The following is a 16252-nucleotide window of genomic DNA, read 5'->3' on the forward strand; positions in this document are numbered from 1 at the left end:
TGTTTGTATCAATTAGACATGAAGAATCAGTGTATGAATCTCAACAATGGTGACAGTTAACAAAAGAAAGTTACATGCTGCAATGCATGCTGGGTAACAGTAAAAACCTATAACATGATTCCCAGCATGCATTGCAGCTAAAATAAAATATACAACTTTTGTCACCATCTTTGAGATTCATAAGATAATTCTTGATGTCTGAAAGATTTAAGTATTACGTCTCTTTAATCTGTGAAAATGCGTAACTTTCATAAAAGCTTTTACTAGATAATTGTGGCACATAATTAAATTAAGAAAATTAAGTCTAAAGTTGACACGTCTCCTATATTCATCCCAAATTAGATGATACAGTAGCTATGAGCAAAGATAATTTGCTCTTGTTTGGCTGTTATAAGTGTGCCTCTAAAACACACTATTACAGCTAACCAAAAACAAATGAAAGAAAAATCTAAGATAAGAGCCCAACTAAAGGAAACACTAAACACTATTAGGGTGACTTCTTATTGTTCATATTTTCTTCAGCGTGTTTGTTATCAGCAGGTGTTCATCATTAATGACTCAATCATCACTTCATTAATCACATTAATTATCTCATTAACTTTAACTCTGCTTCAGTGTTACTTTTTAACACTCTGAGTGAGAATTATATAAACACTACGGCCCGGTTTCACAGACAAGGCTTAAGGCTAGTCTCAGACTAAAAGGAATGTGTGACCTGTCTTAACTGAATATAACTTGCCCAGAAACATCTTCAAATATATCAGTGCCATTGTTTTGTCTCAAGATGCACACCAGTAATGTGTTCTTCTAAGGCATTTTTATAAAACAACATAAATATCTTAATTCAACTAAGGCATAGTCCTGGCTTAAACTAAGCCGTGTCTGTGAAACTAGGCCTAAAAGTGTTAATTTAACACTGGAGGTTTTGCTGTGTATTAAATAGCTGTCCCAAACTAGATATTTTTAGTATATTTTTGAGCCACCACCGTAATATACACATACACAAAATAACACAAAGCGAAAATAATATGGCATACCATGGTGAATACACAATTTTAACATGAACTGTTAATGAAAGATAAATATGAATATCATACCTTCACGTAAATCCTTCCAAGCTAACACACAAAGTAGCAGTTATGTGATTTTTAGGTTCTTTACTTTTATTTCACACGTTGCATACCATGCTCGTAGTTTCTTTTGCGCTTCAGTGAAGACAGCACGCAACGCTGCATTTGCGTGAGTATAGCACAGTATAACTTCTGACAGGACAGGACAGTTTGTTTTTCTGAGGTGAAAGACTTTTCATTTTGTAATAAGTTAAGAAAATAACGACAGAATAATGACGCTGACATTCAGCCTGACAACACCTCACCTAAACACAGATATTGAATTGGGACAGCGAGCGCTCCCTCTCTCAGGCATCTGCCAACAGCTTTAAAGTCTGTCTTTCAAAAGTCTCGCATCAGAAAAACATTCAGAATTATTTGTTTTGTTGATGTTGTTTCTTAGACTGTTCACTCCGCGAGCCACTCAGAACGCTCTTGCGACCCACTTTTGGGTCGTGACCCACCAGTTGAGAAACACTGGCATATGGTATTAATATTTACACAGAGCGAGAAAATGTGAACAACAATGTGGCGACAGCTATAACTGACTGTCAGAATGAAAAACTAAAGCATACATCAAAGACGCTAAAAAACAATAAAAAACCAACTGGTTGATTGGGTAAACAGGCTTGATTTACAGGAATTTTGACAACTGTTTTAGCAGGTCAAGCTGGAAGATTAGCTCTCTTCAGCTAAAACCTGCTGGACACCAGCCTGGTCAAACTGGTTTTCTAGGCTGAACAGCTATGACGTATCTGAAACCCCCTCAAAAACTAGCTGTTGAATATGACAAATAGAAAATAGAAATGCTTGGCTTCAAACACACATGGACTCTCTCTCTCTCTCTCTCTCTTGAGTGAAGAAAACACTCCCAACTACTGCAAATACTTCAACAGTCATTACTGAACATCAGACTTGTGTAAAGTTACACACTGACCTGAGAACAGCAGCACATGAATCAGTCTTTCCATTGCAGATGAATCTGAAACAGTAAACATATTGAATAAAGTAGTAAATAAGTTTGTAAGTGTAAAAATCAGTACAAGACACACTCTTATAAATGGTAGTAAGAAGCAGTCCAGTTTACCTGTAACAACAGTCAGAGCTGAAGATCAACATGAAGTGTCTCTGTTTATTCAAATCTTATATATTTAGTTTGTGCTCCTTACATCCTTCATTTGCCTACACAAATGTTAATGAGTCATCCTTATGCAAAAGATTTCCCAGTTTAATGGAACAGGGGCTAATTTCCATTAAAACTTTGCAATGTTATTTGAATGAAAAGCCTCGAATCGAGAACAGTGCGTGGAAATAGTCACCACTGCACTCAAAGACGTGTGTTAAAAATAAGCTTTTTTGAAATGTGTGCAAACATCTCATTAACATCCTCACAAAGAGCACTGACACGTTGCAAGAGGACCATAGGGAAAGGTAAAAAATGCAGAGGAGTAGGCAGGAGTTTGTAGCACTGTGTACCATCAATACAACAGATGCCCCGTGTGGTGTTCGGGTCTGGGGGTCCATTTGTTTACTAAAAGAAAAATGATATGATTGTTTTCCAGCCTCATATTTATTGACCCTGGCTCGTTTTCCATGAAGAACATTTAAATAAAGACCTAGCACTGTGCACCCCCCACAAACATTATAATATGTACAGTGCAGTCTATGCAAAGTGTGGAAGTTGGGCTCTGATCCACCAGAGGGCGCCCTTGTTTTTTACTTGATTAAAGTAGTGCATCACTACCCAGCTAGCAAAAAAAGGTTTCTTAGACCAGTCCAGTCCAGTCCAGTCCAGTGCCTTCCCACCCTGTATGTTTTGGATGTCTCCCTAAATAAGACATGAACAAGTTAATGAGTTAAATCAGGTTGAGTTTAGGAATAAATCGTCACTTCATTATCTCATTAATGATGAACACCTGCTGTTAACAAACACAATCACTGAAATAAACCCTGAACTATAAGAAATCACCCTAATAGTGTTTAGTGTTTCCTTTAGTTGAGCTCTTGATCCTTGATTTCTTATGTTGTGACTGACTGTGATAGTGTCATTTAATGCAGCTGGAACACGTTGGAAATAAATGTCATCATCATCATCATCATCATCATCATCATCATCCATGAAGCGATTTGTTTACATCACAGTCAAAATTTTCTATTTATTACTGCTACTTAATAAACTTTAATTATAACTGCTAACATATACTTTTATTTATGCTGAACAGCTAGTTTAATTAGACAAATGCAGGCATTAAGAATCAGCGTATGAATCTCAAGAATGGTGATAGTGAAATGTGAAGCTTCATGTTGCGATGCATCTCACTCAGGACTCCCAGCATGCATTGTGTAGTGGACAAATGTGCTACTAGTTTGTCACCATTCTAGATGTCAGTATCTGTCTGATTAAACAAGTTGTCCAGTTTAAATAATTCATTAACTTGACAGTAACTAATATAAACTTCGCGTGTAACGCATGCAAATGTACAGAAGCTATTTTAAGGATGATGATTAAGCTTGTTCCAGCTGCTATAAATTAAATTATAAGCACATACTTCACCATAAGAGCTCAACTAAAGGAAACACTAAACACTATCAGGGTGACTTCTTATTGTTCATGGTTTATTTCAGTGATTGTGTTTGTCAACAGCAGGTGTTCATCATTCATGAGATAATGACGTGATGATTGATTCCTAAACTCAACCTGATTTAACTCATTAACTTGTGCATGTGTGATTTAGTGAGACATCCAAAACATTTCTTGTGGGACGGCACATGGACTGGAGTGGTCTAATGAACGTCTAAGGAACACATTTTTGCTTGATGGGTATATAATGTTAACTCATTAAACTCATGTGTTATTATTTCGGGAGACATCTAAAACATTTAGTCAAATATGCATTATGTCAAATACATCTATGGCTTCTGTATGGAGCAGAAAAACATGAAGTAAAAGAGCAAGAAGAACATATGTATTATGCTAATTTGTAGTTTGTAACATTTTGAATTCTTATTAACAATGAAGTCAACTAAGCAATGCTATAAGGAAATAAACTATAGGATGGACCTTTCTGAATCCATGTTTCTTCACATGGTCGCATGAATGTTCAAATACACAAATTCGTTGTCAGATATGTATAGTACTTGAGTATTTTACTCAGGGGTGCCCAAACTCAGTCCTCAAGGCCGGTGTCCTCCAGAGTTTCTCTTCAACCCTAATCAAACAAATCAAACACACCCGCATGTAGCTTCCCTGATAGCAAGAGAGCAGATGAAAACAATTGAATCAATGTTAAAAACTGTTGATTCCTCAATGTTTTGTTGTCAGCCACCATTATTGTGATCAGTGTTTGCTTTAGTTGGGTTCTTGACTCTCGTGGTTTAATATCAAGTTTTCATTGTCTGCTGTAACAGAGCTGAAATATATTTGTTTAGGTAATGAGACACAAGATCCATTAGAATCAGCTGAAGGTGCTTGTTGTTGTGAGGTTATATATATATATATAGCTCATGAGAGTGATGTTTTATTAGTGTTTTAAGTTTCTGTGATACTTCTATGTGATTAAAGCATTGGTGAGGTGTCAGACTTTTATTAATTTACAGGAAAATATTCCTTACGTTTGTTTTGTTGCTGACTCAATTAGACATGAGGAATCGCTGTATGAATCTCAACAATGGTGACAATCAACAAAATAAAACGTCATGCTGCAATGCATGCTGGGAAACATGTTAGTACAACACTCATTCATGACTCCCAGCATGCATTGCGGTTGATCTGTTTATCTGAATTAATTGGGGATTGTCACCATTGTTCAGATTTGTATGAAGAGTGTTGATGTCTAAGCGTGTCACTTGTGTTTATTTGGTCACAGTAACTTTTCACTTGTAAACCAGAATATTTCAATCAGTCATGAAAGATCAGATTCAAGATTATATTGGAGGAGTTCTCATCATTAGATTCACAATAAAAGTATTCTGCACCATCTCTACTTTAAAACATCTCTTTCTTTATAAACGCACACATGTTCTCACAGAAACACTACTGTGAGCACTTCAAGAGAAGCGAGAACTAAAGTAAGAAGAGTCAAGAGCTCAACTAAAGCAAACACTGATCACAGTAATGGTGGTTTGATGAAATGTCAACTTTTTTTCAACATTAATTGCAGGTGCAAAAGTGATATTGATGAAATGCCATTACTATTGACATATCAACACATCTGAAGATAGATTCAATGGTTGCTTGCTGTCAGAGTTTCTCTTGATCTTGAAGATGTTGATGAGTTTGTTCAGGTGTGTTTGATTTGTTTGAGTAGGGTAAGAGCTAAACTCTGGACCACACTCTGCATGAGTTTATCAGAGGCGATTAGTACTAAAGTATTTTACTCAAGTACATTTATCCAGTATCTTTATATACTTTAGTGTTTTTCCTTTTGGGAAATTTTACTTCACCACATTATAAAGCATATACATATTTAGTTTAATCCACCACATTTCATAAAACATTTTTTTATATGTTTTTTACCTTAAATACTTAAGAACATTAAAAATCTACTATCTTACTAAATAAAATGATTGTTGAGTAAATTACTTGAGTAAAAGTAAGAAAGAACTTTGACTTTTAATGTACTTTTTTAAATGTAAAAAATGCCATGTACACAGCAAAATCACCAGAGTTAAAATCCTGGTGTTACGGTGTTTAATAGTATAGAGTTCATTTCACGGAGGGGATCTTTCAGAAATCAACACAACTAGTGTAAAATCACACTCTGACTGGTGAGACTACGAAGAGTTGGACCTCATTAACACTGGTATTGTGTTTAGATACAACCGGGACATTTACAAGCTGTTCCCGCCAAAACGAGCTGAATTTTACCTCAGATGTTTTTTTCTGTCACTCCTGATGCGACAACTCTTTTGCATTTAACAGGAAATAAAAAAAAGGTATGTGTTTGATCATATTTAACATATGCAGGCTATTTATATCTTTACATTGTTTTGCAATAATATGTAGTTGCATTGCGTGCAAATGAGTTAATTTCTCTCACAGACGCAATTTTCTTGGACTGTGTGCAAACGAGCCATGACTATTACTTGTATTATTTTTAAATTACTGCTTTCATTATCGAAACAACAAAATAATGAAATGTTGGAACATATAACTGGTTTCGTCAGCCAATTTAGTTAAATGATTATCAAGTTCATATCGGAGTTATTTACATGCTGTTCGCATTTAACTAGAAGAAACTTCCCACAAACGCCATTTTCTTTGACTGAGTATAAGGAACAGACCGGATACTTTTATTTACTGGAGGAACACAAAGTAAGTGATTTATTTAATATTGTATTTTTGACACCATATTTTTATACTGAGCTTGACAATATTTGACATAATTTTCAAATGGATTACATATAGGCTACAGTAGACTTTGAGTAGGACTTTTACATAATGTTCGCGCCTAAACAAGCTGAATCTTACCTCACAGGTTGTATTTTCTTTAACTCGTGATGCGGAGCTAAGACTCTTTGCATTCAACAGGAAAGATAAAAAGGTGCGCGGTTAATCATATTTACCATTTGTTATAACCTCACATTGTTTTGCAATGTTGTGTATTTGCTTCTGCAAAAGAGTTAATTTCTCTCACAGACCGGTTTTCTTTGACTCGGGGTGTGGAGGAGCCATAACAATTAATTGTTAACTTGTATTATTTTTATATTTTACTATCCAAACAACGCGTATTAATGAAATGTTGAAATATAACAACTGTTTTCATCCGCCAATTGTTAGTTAACTATCGCTTTGTCTTTTGTTGGACTTTTAAGGCAGTCCTGCATGTTCAAATATTTGTACAGAGACGTTCTCCAAAATCGATTAGAAGTTTATTATCAGATGTAAAAAGGAGTAACAAAGCTTTGGGTTGTCAGGCGATCTCCTCACTCCACCACAAGCCAACAACACAAATTATTCAAAAACACCCATATTTATTCAGTATGTGACGTCGCTCGCATCTTCTGACTCCTCCTCTGCCTTTTAAGGAGTGCTGCTCCCTTTCCACCAATCACCGTGAACCAGGTTATCTGACTCCGTCCTTTTTCTTAGTTCCTGCAAAATAACATCTTCTCAAAACATACATCCTGTGGTCAGTCGCTAGTCCTGAGGAATGTTCTCAAGAGACAGTTTCTTTTGGGGAGTGGTCTCCTAGAGACAGTTTCTTGTGGCCGGACAACATACCAACATTCTTAACATTCTTTTAGTAAAAAGAAAACACTCAATCATCTAATGCTTTTAATTATGTAGCGTTGTTTCTTAATCCTATGATTCATTAAAACACATCACAACTCATGATTATACTTAAAACATATGCAGTGGATTGATTCATAACATTTATTTTATGTGTGACTCTTTGTGTGTGTGTGTGTGTGTTGATTTAGATAATTTATGGTTCCAACCCCCACTTATCCTGTCTCACTTCGTTTCTCACAGTAACTTTCCACTGAGTAAAATAGAAAGCACATGACAAAAGCACACAGCTTAATGATTTAATGAAAGAAAACACTTATTGATTATATTGATAATTAAATCATACTTTTATCTGAAAAATATTCCCACACTTTAATTAATTTAAATGAATACAAGTTCATATCCGGGATTTAACTTGCATGCTTCGCATCTAACAGGAGAAACGTCTCACAGACGCCATTTTCTTTGACTGGGTGTGCGGAGCAGACAAGATTACTTTCATTTACTGGAGAAACACAAAGTAAGTGATTTATTTAAGATTGTATTTTATGACACCATTTTTTTATGTAAGGAATAATTGACTCCGGTCCGTTGAATTTAGAAAATAATGCACACCCCGAGGTGGTAATGGGATGCATTATTCTCTAAGACGAATTCAACCAACCGGAGTCAATTACTCCACATATGCCACGGGTACCACGTTCTGATGTTATGTTAATTCGAGACATTTGTAAGGTAACGTTATTTGTCCTGAAGCATTCCACAGCCCCGTGGTATAAACTGCAAAGTATCATGAGAGTGATTCTGAGACCAATGATATACAAATTATAGCACAGAACCTGAAACCGGTAATTGGCCCATGTGGTGACAGCAAATATTGGGAGTATCTGACAGCACAGTTTTTGTAGACTAAATAAATAACGTTCATTTAAGCAACTTTCTTTTACTGTTTTTACCTCGATGGTTCTTACTGCCTTAAAAGAAAAATCAGAAGGAGATGACATCCTTGAAGAGTACAAGGCCACCAACACATTGTCAAATGAGATGAGAAGAGCTCTTGTTAACATATTGGTGGGGCACATGACAGAGAAACATGGGTAAGCCACATTTCCATGTTTAGGAGTAATTGTCGCGTTTCTTTTATTTGTTTTTGCCTAATAACTAAGGCGCTTGGTGACAACTTGCGCTAATAAACATATTTGTGATGTCATCTCACAGTTTTTGGGTAGCAACTTCATAACCTCGACAACGTCTGACAAAAACACTACACACACATTAAAGACCTTTTACACAGTGCACAGCCGCTCTCTCTGTCTGCTAAATTTCTAAATGTGTGTAACCGTGTTGGGCAGTATTTTCAACACTATGAAACTTCGATGTCCTTTCTCAGTTACCTACCTGTTTGTGTGATGAACTGTACTTGTGGATGTGGTCTACAACTATTTTGCCTGTGCAACAAAACTTAAAACCTCTGTAGCACCAGTGCTATGTGCAAAAAAAGTTAACATACTGTCTTGCATGTACATTCATTTTGATAGGAGGATTCCACCCATACAGCGCAGAGAGCAGTATGCCCTTGGAATAGTGACTTTGTTTCCATCATTGAAAGACCCATTTTCTGAGAAGGGATATGTACTTGATTTTTGTTTTATTTTTAATTTGGTGTGTTTCCATGAATGGTTTCAAATAGTTCAAGTTAAAATTACCCCATAACCTATTTACCCTCATGCCATCCTAGGTGTATATCCATTCGGCTAACTATTCTTAAAATATTTTTTTATAATCCTTATTTGATAGTTAATAACACATTTAAAAATTTCAGACAGCGTATATTTTGTAAAATAATAATAAAAAATAAACTGGGGGTTCACACACAGCATTGATGCCTTCAAAATGAAGAGAAATAAATCGGAAACATTCACTGTCATTTCACCTGCTTTAAATTTTGACATGATCTTATTTTTGTCAATTTTATAGGAGCACTTCTATGATGCTCCAAGTGGGAGTGGATATCTTGCTTGGCGTCTAAAGACTGTCCTTAGAAACACTCGTCGCACTGAAAAGAGTGAGCCTAACTCTCTACAAGGTGGTCCAAAGGTCAAGAGAGCTATTAGCTTAGAACAACAACTTGATGGCGATGCTGCTTTGGAGCCCATTTCGCTTCTCGCTCATACAGGAGTCAGGGGCGGAGCCAGGGGGTGGCCAATGGTGGCCAAGGCCACCATAAATTAATCTTTGGCCACCCCCCGGCCCCCCCACCACCGCTTTGCCGGCAACTTTTTTGCGGAACCATTTCTGTACACAGTTGTTCCCATATGGACGCATTTCAACAGCGCACCTCAAACAAGTACTTCTCCACCCAAACTGAAGGTGGCGGTAATACACTCAACCACCAACCAATTTCAACCACCAACACAATTACAAAAGAAGAAGTAGCGTTGTTATTTTTTGCGTGTGCTCCAACGGTTTGCGGGGTGTGCAATAGGAGGACTGTCTGTTTCCCGCCGCGAGAGAAGAGGTCACAGGTAAGTTAACAAGAAGAATTAAGTTTATTCACTATGTTTGAAATGTTTCTTGTCTTAATGTATGTATATTATGGCTGGCGTGCTGAAGTTGAAACAGACATGGTAAAGTTTGCTAAATTAATTTAGGCTGTTAACTTAGCGGTATGAAAGTCGCAAGATATAAACAGTTTCACTGTGTCAGTGTCATTTAAAAGAGCGTTGTAGAAGGCCATTAAAAGTAAAGTCAACTTTCAGTGCTGATTTAGCTTAATGGTGGTGGTCTGTCTGTGTCATATCCTTGAAAGGGAATTAAAATGTTTTGTTGGCAGTTGGCAGCCAAATGATAATATGCAAATTATTGCAAAGGATTATTTTTGAAATGCTTCCCCATAATGTTAAGGTTACTATATTTTGGTTTTGCACCTCTCAGGTAAAATGAAGAGGAAAATGACTTCCTACTTCGTTAGTCAGTGTAGTAAGCCAAGTAATGAGAGGAGGGAAAGTGGTGTGGAGAGGGAGATGCGGGATGACAGTGATGAGACAGAGTTAGACATTGAAGGAGAGCGCTCATCTGTTGCTCTTCATGGAAGTGAACATACAGGTACACTACACCACCTGCCTTATTAGCTGAAGTACTTACAGGATTCTGCCTTCAACAGCCGATGTGCAATTTACTTTTCAAAGCCATATCAGTGGGGGGAAAAAAGTTAATTAGCTTAAAATCTGGCATGCTGACAATTCTAACTTTTCTGTCTTTACCAACAGATGATCATCCTGCCAATTCAGATAGTGACAGTGATGGTGGAGTAGATCCCCCAGAGTGTGCGCAGCTCTCATGGATTAAAGTTCTCCGTCGCTATGACGGATTTCCGTCAATTGCAGGGTTCCCGCCTGTCCTTAATGTCATGAATTCACTTCTCGTGATTTTAACCCTTTGACGCGTACGATCACACCGGTGTGGTTAGAACATTCAACGCTTTGACTGGCACTAAGCCAGAGACCGACTCAATCCTGCTACCTATCACAACCAGGCTCGAGAGAAGAGAGAATTTTACTTGCCCGACCGGACAAGTAACTTGAAAAAAATAACACTGTGCGACATAGAATAATACGAATATGTGCATTAGACAGAGCTACGTGCTTGTGTGAAGTTCGTTTGTCATTGTGCTTGTTTGTGTGTGACATTAATCAATAGCGCATCGCTCGCCGACACTGAATCCTGTTATTTAATTATGTCATCTGGCTGTGTGTCTGAGGGAATGAAGTGCACAATTTAACATACTACACAAGTGTTGGTCTAGGATTTGTCTGCGTCTGCACTATATGAGGATATGAACACATGAACTTCATCTCCAGAGTTGCTAAGAGTTTATTTTACCAGCATTGTACTGTTTGAGTGAAGCTATCGTCAAAAACATATTAACTCGGGCGCCGTCTTTCCGACAAGTCGTCAAAATAAAAGTCCCGTTAAACTGAACACTCAGACGAAAAAATACTGTAGTGTACTATAGTATGTGCTATGGAAAATTGTAGTACCCTTGTAGTAAATTGATAAACTAGAGTAAATGCATAGTATACTATAATAAAGTTAAAAAACACTAGTATCTAGGAATTTTACTGCAGTTTACTATAGTAAATACTGTAATATACTACAGTAATTAATGTGGACAAATATACCACTATTGTATAGTAAAAAATTAAAAACACAGTAACGTTACTTAGAAATATTAAATCAAATTTAGGTAAACAAAAAGATTATATGGCCTTAATTTATCCATCTGTATGTAACATTAATGTCATTTGTCAGTTACCTGCCTATTCATGTGATGAACTGCACTTGCACATTTTTTAATGATGACAACAGACGTTTTATACTTGTGCTACGACTAGTGTTGTAGTACTCGAGACCGGTCTTGGTCTCTCGAGTCCGGTCTCAACCATTTTGTGATGGTCTTGTCTCGGTCTCAACGGCCTTTGGTCTCGGTCTTGTCTTGGTCTCAGATTTAGTGGTCTCTGGTTTTTTTTTCAAGACCACAACTGTGGGAATTACAATAAAATGATGGTGCATTGTCTGATTTAAGTGTTAACATTATTAATGTGATTGGATGTAAAACTTTAATGCCCGGTTTCACACACAAGGCTTAAGACTATAGTCCCAGACTAAAATAAAAGTTTGAGCTGTCTTAACTGGAAATAAATATCCCTGACATATCTTAAAATATGTCGTTGCCATTGTTTTGTCTCAAGATGCACACCAGCAGTATTTTTATCCAAGGCATTTTAATAAAAGTGACTTAAATATCCTAATTTAACTAAGGCATAGTCCTGGCTTAAGTTAAGCCTTGACTGTTGTGCCAGATGAATGGGGGAATGTCCTACAAGAAATCTGTCAACAAAATGAATACAAAGGTCCACAATATCCAAGATGCGATTGCAAAAAAGGTACTTGTATTAGATCTTGTTTCTTTATATTATAAAGTCTGACGTGATCTGAAAACGTGATATTTTGCTACTGAATAATAGATAAGAACGCTTAGAACGCATGATTCTGTAATTATGACTTTTTAATGTGGATCTTTTAGAATTTTAGAGAGTACTAGTCTTTGTCTTGACTCGGCCTGCCTTGGTCATGTCTTGGTCTCGGCCATTCAACATCTTGGTCATGTTTTGGTCTCGACACCCTCTGGTCTTGGTCTTGTCTTGGTCTCGGTTTAGGTGTCTCGACTGCAACACTAGCTACGACTGTTTGGCCTGTGCTACAAAACCTCTGTAACACCAGTGCTATGTAAAAGTTAACGTACAGCTCTGCCACTAATAATATTTATTATTTTATATTTATTATTTGTTCTATAGCAATCACGGAGAGTATAACCAACTTCAGACACTAGGTAAAACGCTTAGAAGCAAACTTGAGCACTCGGAATCCGAAACAATTATACTGACACGACACTTCATATGAATTTTTTTATGTTCGTACAAGTAGGCTAATTTTTCTACTCGGACAAGTGAATGACAAATGTACTTGTCCGAAGGACAACCACATGACAACGCTTAATGTCAAGCCCCGAAAAACATGCCCTGAAGTTATGTAGATGGTTGATTATTTGTCAATGTAAGTATAATGTTTTCATAGATTAAAAATAGCTTTTAAAATACGCAAACTGGCAATATGAAAGCGATTTAAAACATCTCCCCTTAAAACACTATATTGGTCTTGACTATTTAAATAAAGTGTCGGTTAAAGGAATATGACTTGGCCTTATAAGAAATTCAGTCAGAAGACATTTTTTTCACTTTAATCCATGTGTGCTCTGCAAAGTGGATGTCAAGGTAGGTTACAGGACGCCAACCACAATCCAGAAGTTACTGCAGTGTTACTGTTTGTATCTGTTTGCATTAAATGATAACATTTCAAGAATCTTATTTCAAATATGTGGTTTTGATGTGATATCAAGACATATTAGTGTCATCATTTTAACCGAAGAATACGACTTTTGTAAGTTTGAGTGTGTTCTGTGATATTGTAATGTTTGTTTGATTAAAGTGCATTCTGGTATATTCTTATGTCGTGTAAATTGTCATTATGGTGTGAGCTTTATCACCAATTAAAAAGACACCACCTTCTGCAATGCCACACTGTTTCAGATCTTTTTTTTTTAATCAGTTTAGTAATACATTAAAAAGCTTATGTGGATCTTCATGATGTAATTCTACATGGCAATCACTGCCTGTTTAAGTAAATGAGTGACTAAGAAACACTACTAGATCCACAGTGACTTGCCTCATAGGAAAAAAAAGATGATATCAGTTTCTGTGCTACCCCTGTGTGAGCTATGGTCTCAGTCTGGCCACCCCTATGAAAATTGTCTGTCTCTGCCACTGACAGGAGTTGAATCAACCATTTTTGAAAAGATGAGACAGACATTTCGTCATCGCCAGGAACTTGTTCAGAATGCAGATACAGCAACATATGTTCTAAAAACCTTCCCAAGGTTTTTAGATACCAAAGGATTGGTAAGTAATATTTAAATTTAGTAACTGTTGCTTTAATGCAGGGGTGTCCAAAGTCGGTCCTGGAAGGCCGGTGTCCTGCAGAGTTTAGGTCCAACTTGGCTCAACGCACCTGAAGTTTCTATTCTGCCTATTCTGCCTAGTGACACATTGATTAGCTGGTTCAGGTGTGTTTGATTAGATTTGAAGCTAAACTCTGCAGGACACCGGCACTCCAGGACCGAATTGGAACACCCCTGCTTTAATGCATGGGTGTCTAATTCTGATGAATGTTCTTTAAGGTGAATCAAGATTTTGAACTTCTCTTCAATTTGGACACATCCTCGAAGTTAATGGAAAAGTGGGACAGAACCTTAAAGCCAAAAATGATCCAGGAAGCGAAAAGACTGACCCAGACACCTGCTGTTCAGCGTCTTATTTTGTCTGCTGAGAAATCCTCAGAAATAGCCAAGGATTCAGGTGTGCTAAAATGGTTATTTAAAATATTGTCATAATCGTTCCACATAATATTGATCATAGATTTTTTTGTACTTTTTATTTTACCACAGCCTGGGACAGTGATTTGTCTACACTGCTGCTGCAAAATTTAGTGCCTCCAATGCAGCTGACAAACTTGTTGTGTTTCATAAGGTATTAAGCATATTATTTCTAATGTAACAATGTCTCTTTAACAGATTTTAACATTTCTAAATGTGGCTGTGTTCTGGAGTCCTGTGATGAGAAAAATAGAAAGATTGCTTTGTGAGATCTTCCAAATGCTAGTACCAATCAAATACCAATTCAATGCTATGATCAGCATATACCGAACTCTTTATCTGTAGAAAAGTCTGCAAGCGTGAGAAATTTTAATCATTTTAATTTTAATTGTAAAACATTCTTGTCTTGTTTATAGGAGGGTGTCATGTCAAGTTAATAAGGCTAGAACTGATTTGTTTTCTTTGTTGTTGAGTGCTTGTACTCTATTTTGGGAGCTTGATGTTAATGGCATTATATAAAGTTGTTTTACATGAATACGTGACACATTGTTCGGCAAATAAGTTATTAACTTTACGAGGTGTTTGGTATTCTATTTAGGTCTATCTTATTACCTGGCAAATTTGGATTAAGACTGTTTGTTTTTCCTTGTAGTCATGCTGCAGCATTGATGAGCATCTAGGGAAAAGACAAAGTCATCAACCATATCTTCTAGCTATGGGGAGGAGTCAAGATGAGATTGACCACTACATTGATCTGGATAGTAAGCTTATCCCATGTCAAACGGCTGGTTCTCTGTGTGCTTTGGATGAGCTCTTCAAAGTTCACTATGTTTTTAACATATCCTATGACAACGCTCTCATCAGCTTCTACACATTTCTGCAGACCACTGTCTATAACATAGATATTGGGAAAACAAAAGAGTCTCCTCCAGTGAAAGAACTTCGAGCCAAATTCCTGAATAACACCTGAACTGAAATTTGAGGGAGAATGCTGCTCTGTTTTAGATGTGAGAAATTGCATACAGATGCTCATTCACTGATTTCACATTTGAGGTTTCAACGTGGATTCTATCCCACCTCTAAGTGTAGACTTGATTGTGCTCAACACGGTTGCCGAAAACAGTTTTCTACATACTCTGGTTTTAGGAAACATCTGGACAATGTTCATGTTCCTCGTTCAGTTTTTGCAAACCTTTCTCATGGTGATCGTTAAACTCAGTCAGATGCAGTTCAGACTAGACAATCAGATGAAGAATCTCTTTCAGAAGCTGTTTGTTTGAAAGCAGGCCAGTTCCTTCTAAAAAGGATGTAAAGGACACGTGTGCCTCAATTGTTGCAAAACTACAGGGAAGTGGCACTTCTAATTCCTCAGTTTCATCAATTATATGTGACCTGGAAGAGTTTACCACAGTTACACTCATTAATGAAGCAGAATGTTGTCACGTCAGATTCCTCTGAAACGTCTGCACAGTGTTTCGAAAATCCGTTCACAGGTTTTAATTCTGATGCTAAAAGAGCAAAGTTTTTCAGTGAAAGGTGGGGAATTGTTGAACCGTTGGAAATAGTTCTTGGTGTTAGGTATGACAGTAGACGAAACAAAAGAACTGGGACCTATGAGCAGGTTCCAGTTAAAGAGACATGCCTATTTTGGATAGCTTGAAATTTATGTTTCGTAATACAGATATTTGTAAACATTTTGAATCCAAGTTTCAACACACTCCTGATGTATATAAAGATTTAAGTGATGGAATTTACTGCAAGGGCCACCCATTGTTTTCACAACACAATTCTTTGCAAATCCAATTATATTATGATGATTTTGAGACAAGCAATCCACTGGGGTCAAAGCATGGAATTCACAAGATAGGTTGTTTTTATTTTATCCTGAGAAATCTTCCACCAAAGTTCAACTCTGCTGTA

At 36.9% G+C, this 16252-nt stretch overlaps 1 protein-coding gene and 1 pseudogene across 1 annotated transcript in view; both read left to right on the top strand.

The window, feature by feature from the left end:
* LOC130550641 (uncharacterized) overlaps positions 1–16252 on the top strand; it is a 73827-nt gene that overhangs the window by 36423 nt on the left and 21152 nt on the right. The gene's annotated exons all lie outside the window — the stretch shown is intronic.
* On the top strand, positions 8302–15302 carry LOC130550639 (uncharacterized; annotated as a pseudogene).

The sequence above is a fragment of the Triplophysa rosa genome, unplaced genomic scaffold (genome assembly GCF_024868665.1).
Source record: "Triplophysa rosa unplaced genomic scaffold, Trosa_1v2 scaffold381_ERROPOS127416, whole genome shotgun sequence".
In the NCBI taxonomy this organism is placed as follows: domain Eukaryota; kingdom Metazoa; phylum Chordata; class Actinopteri; order Cypriniformes; family Nemacheilidae; genus Triplophysa; species Triplophysa rosa.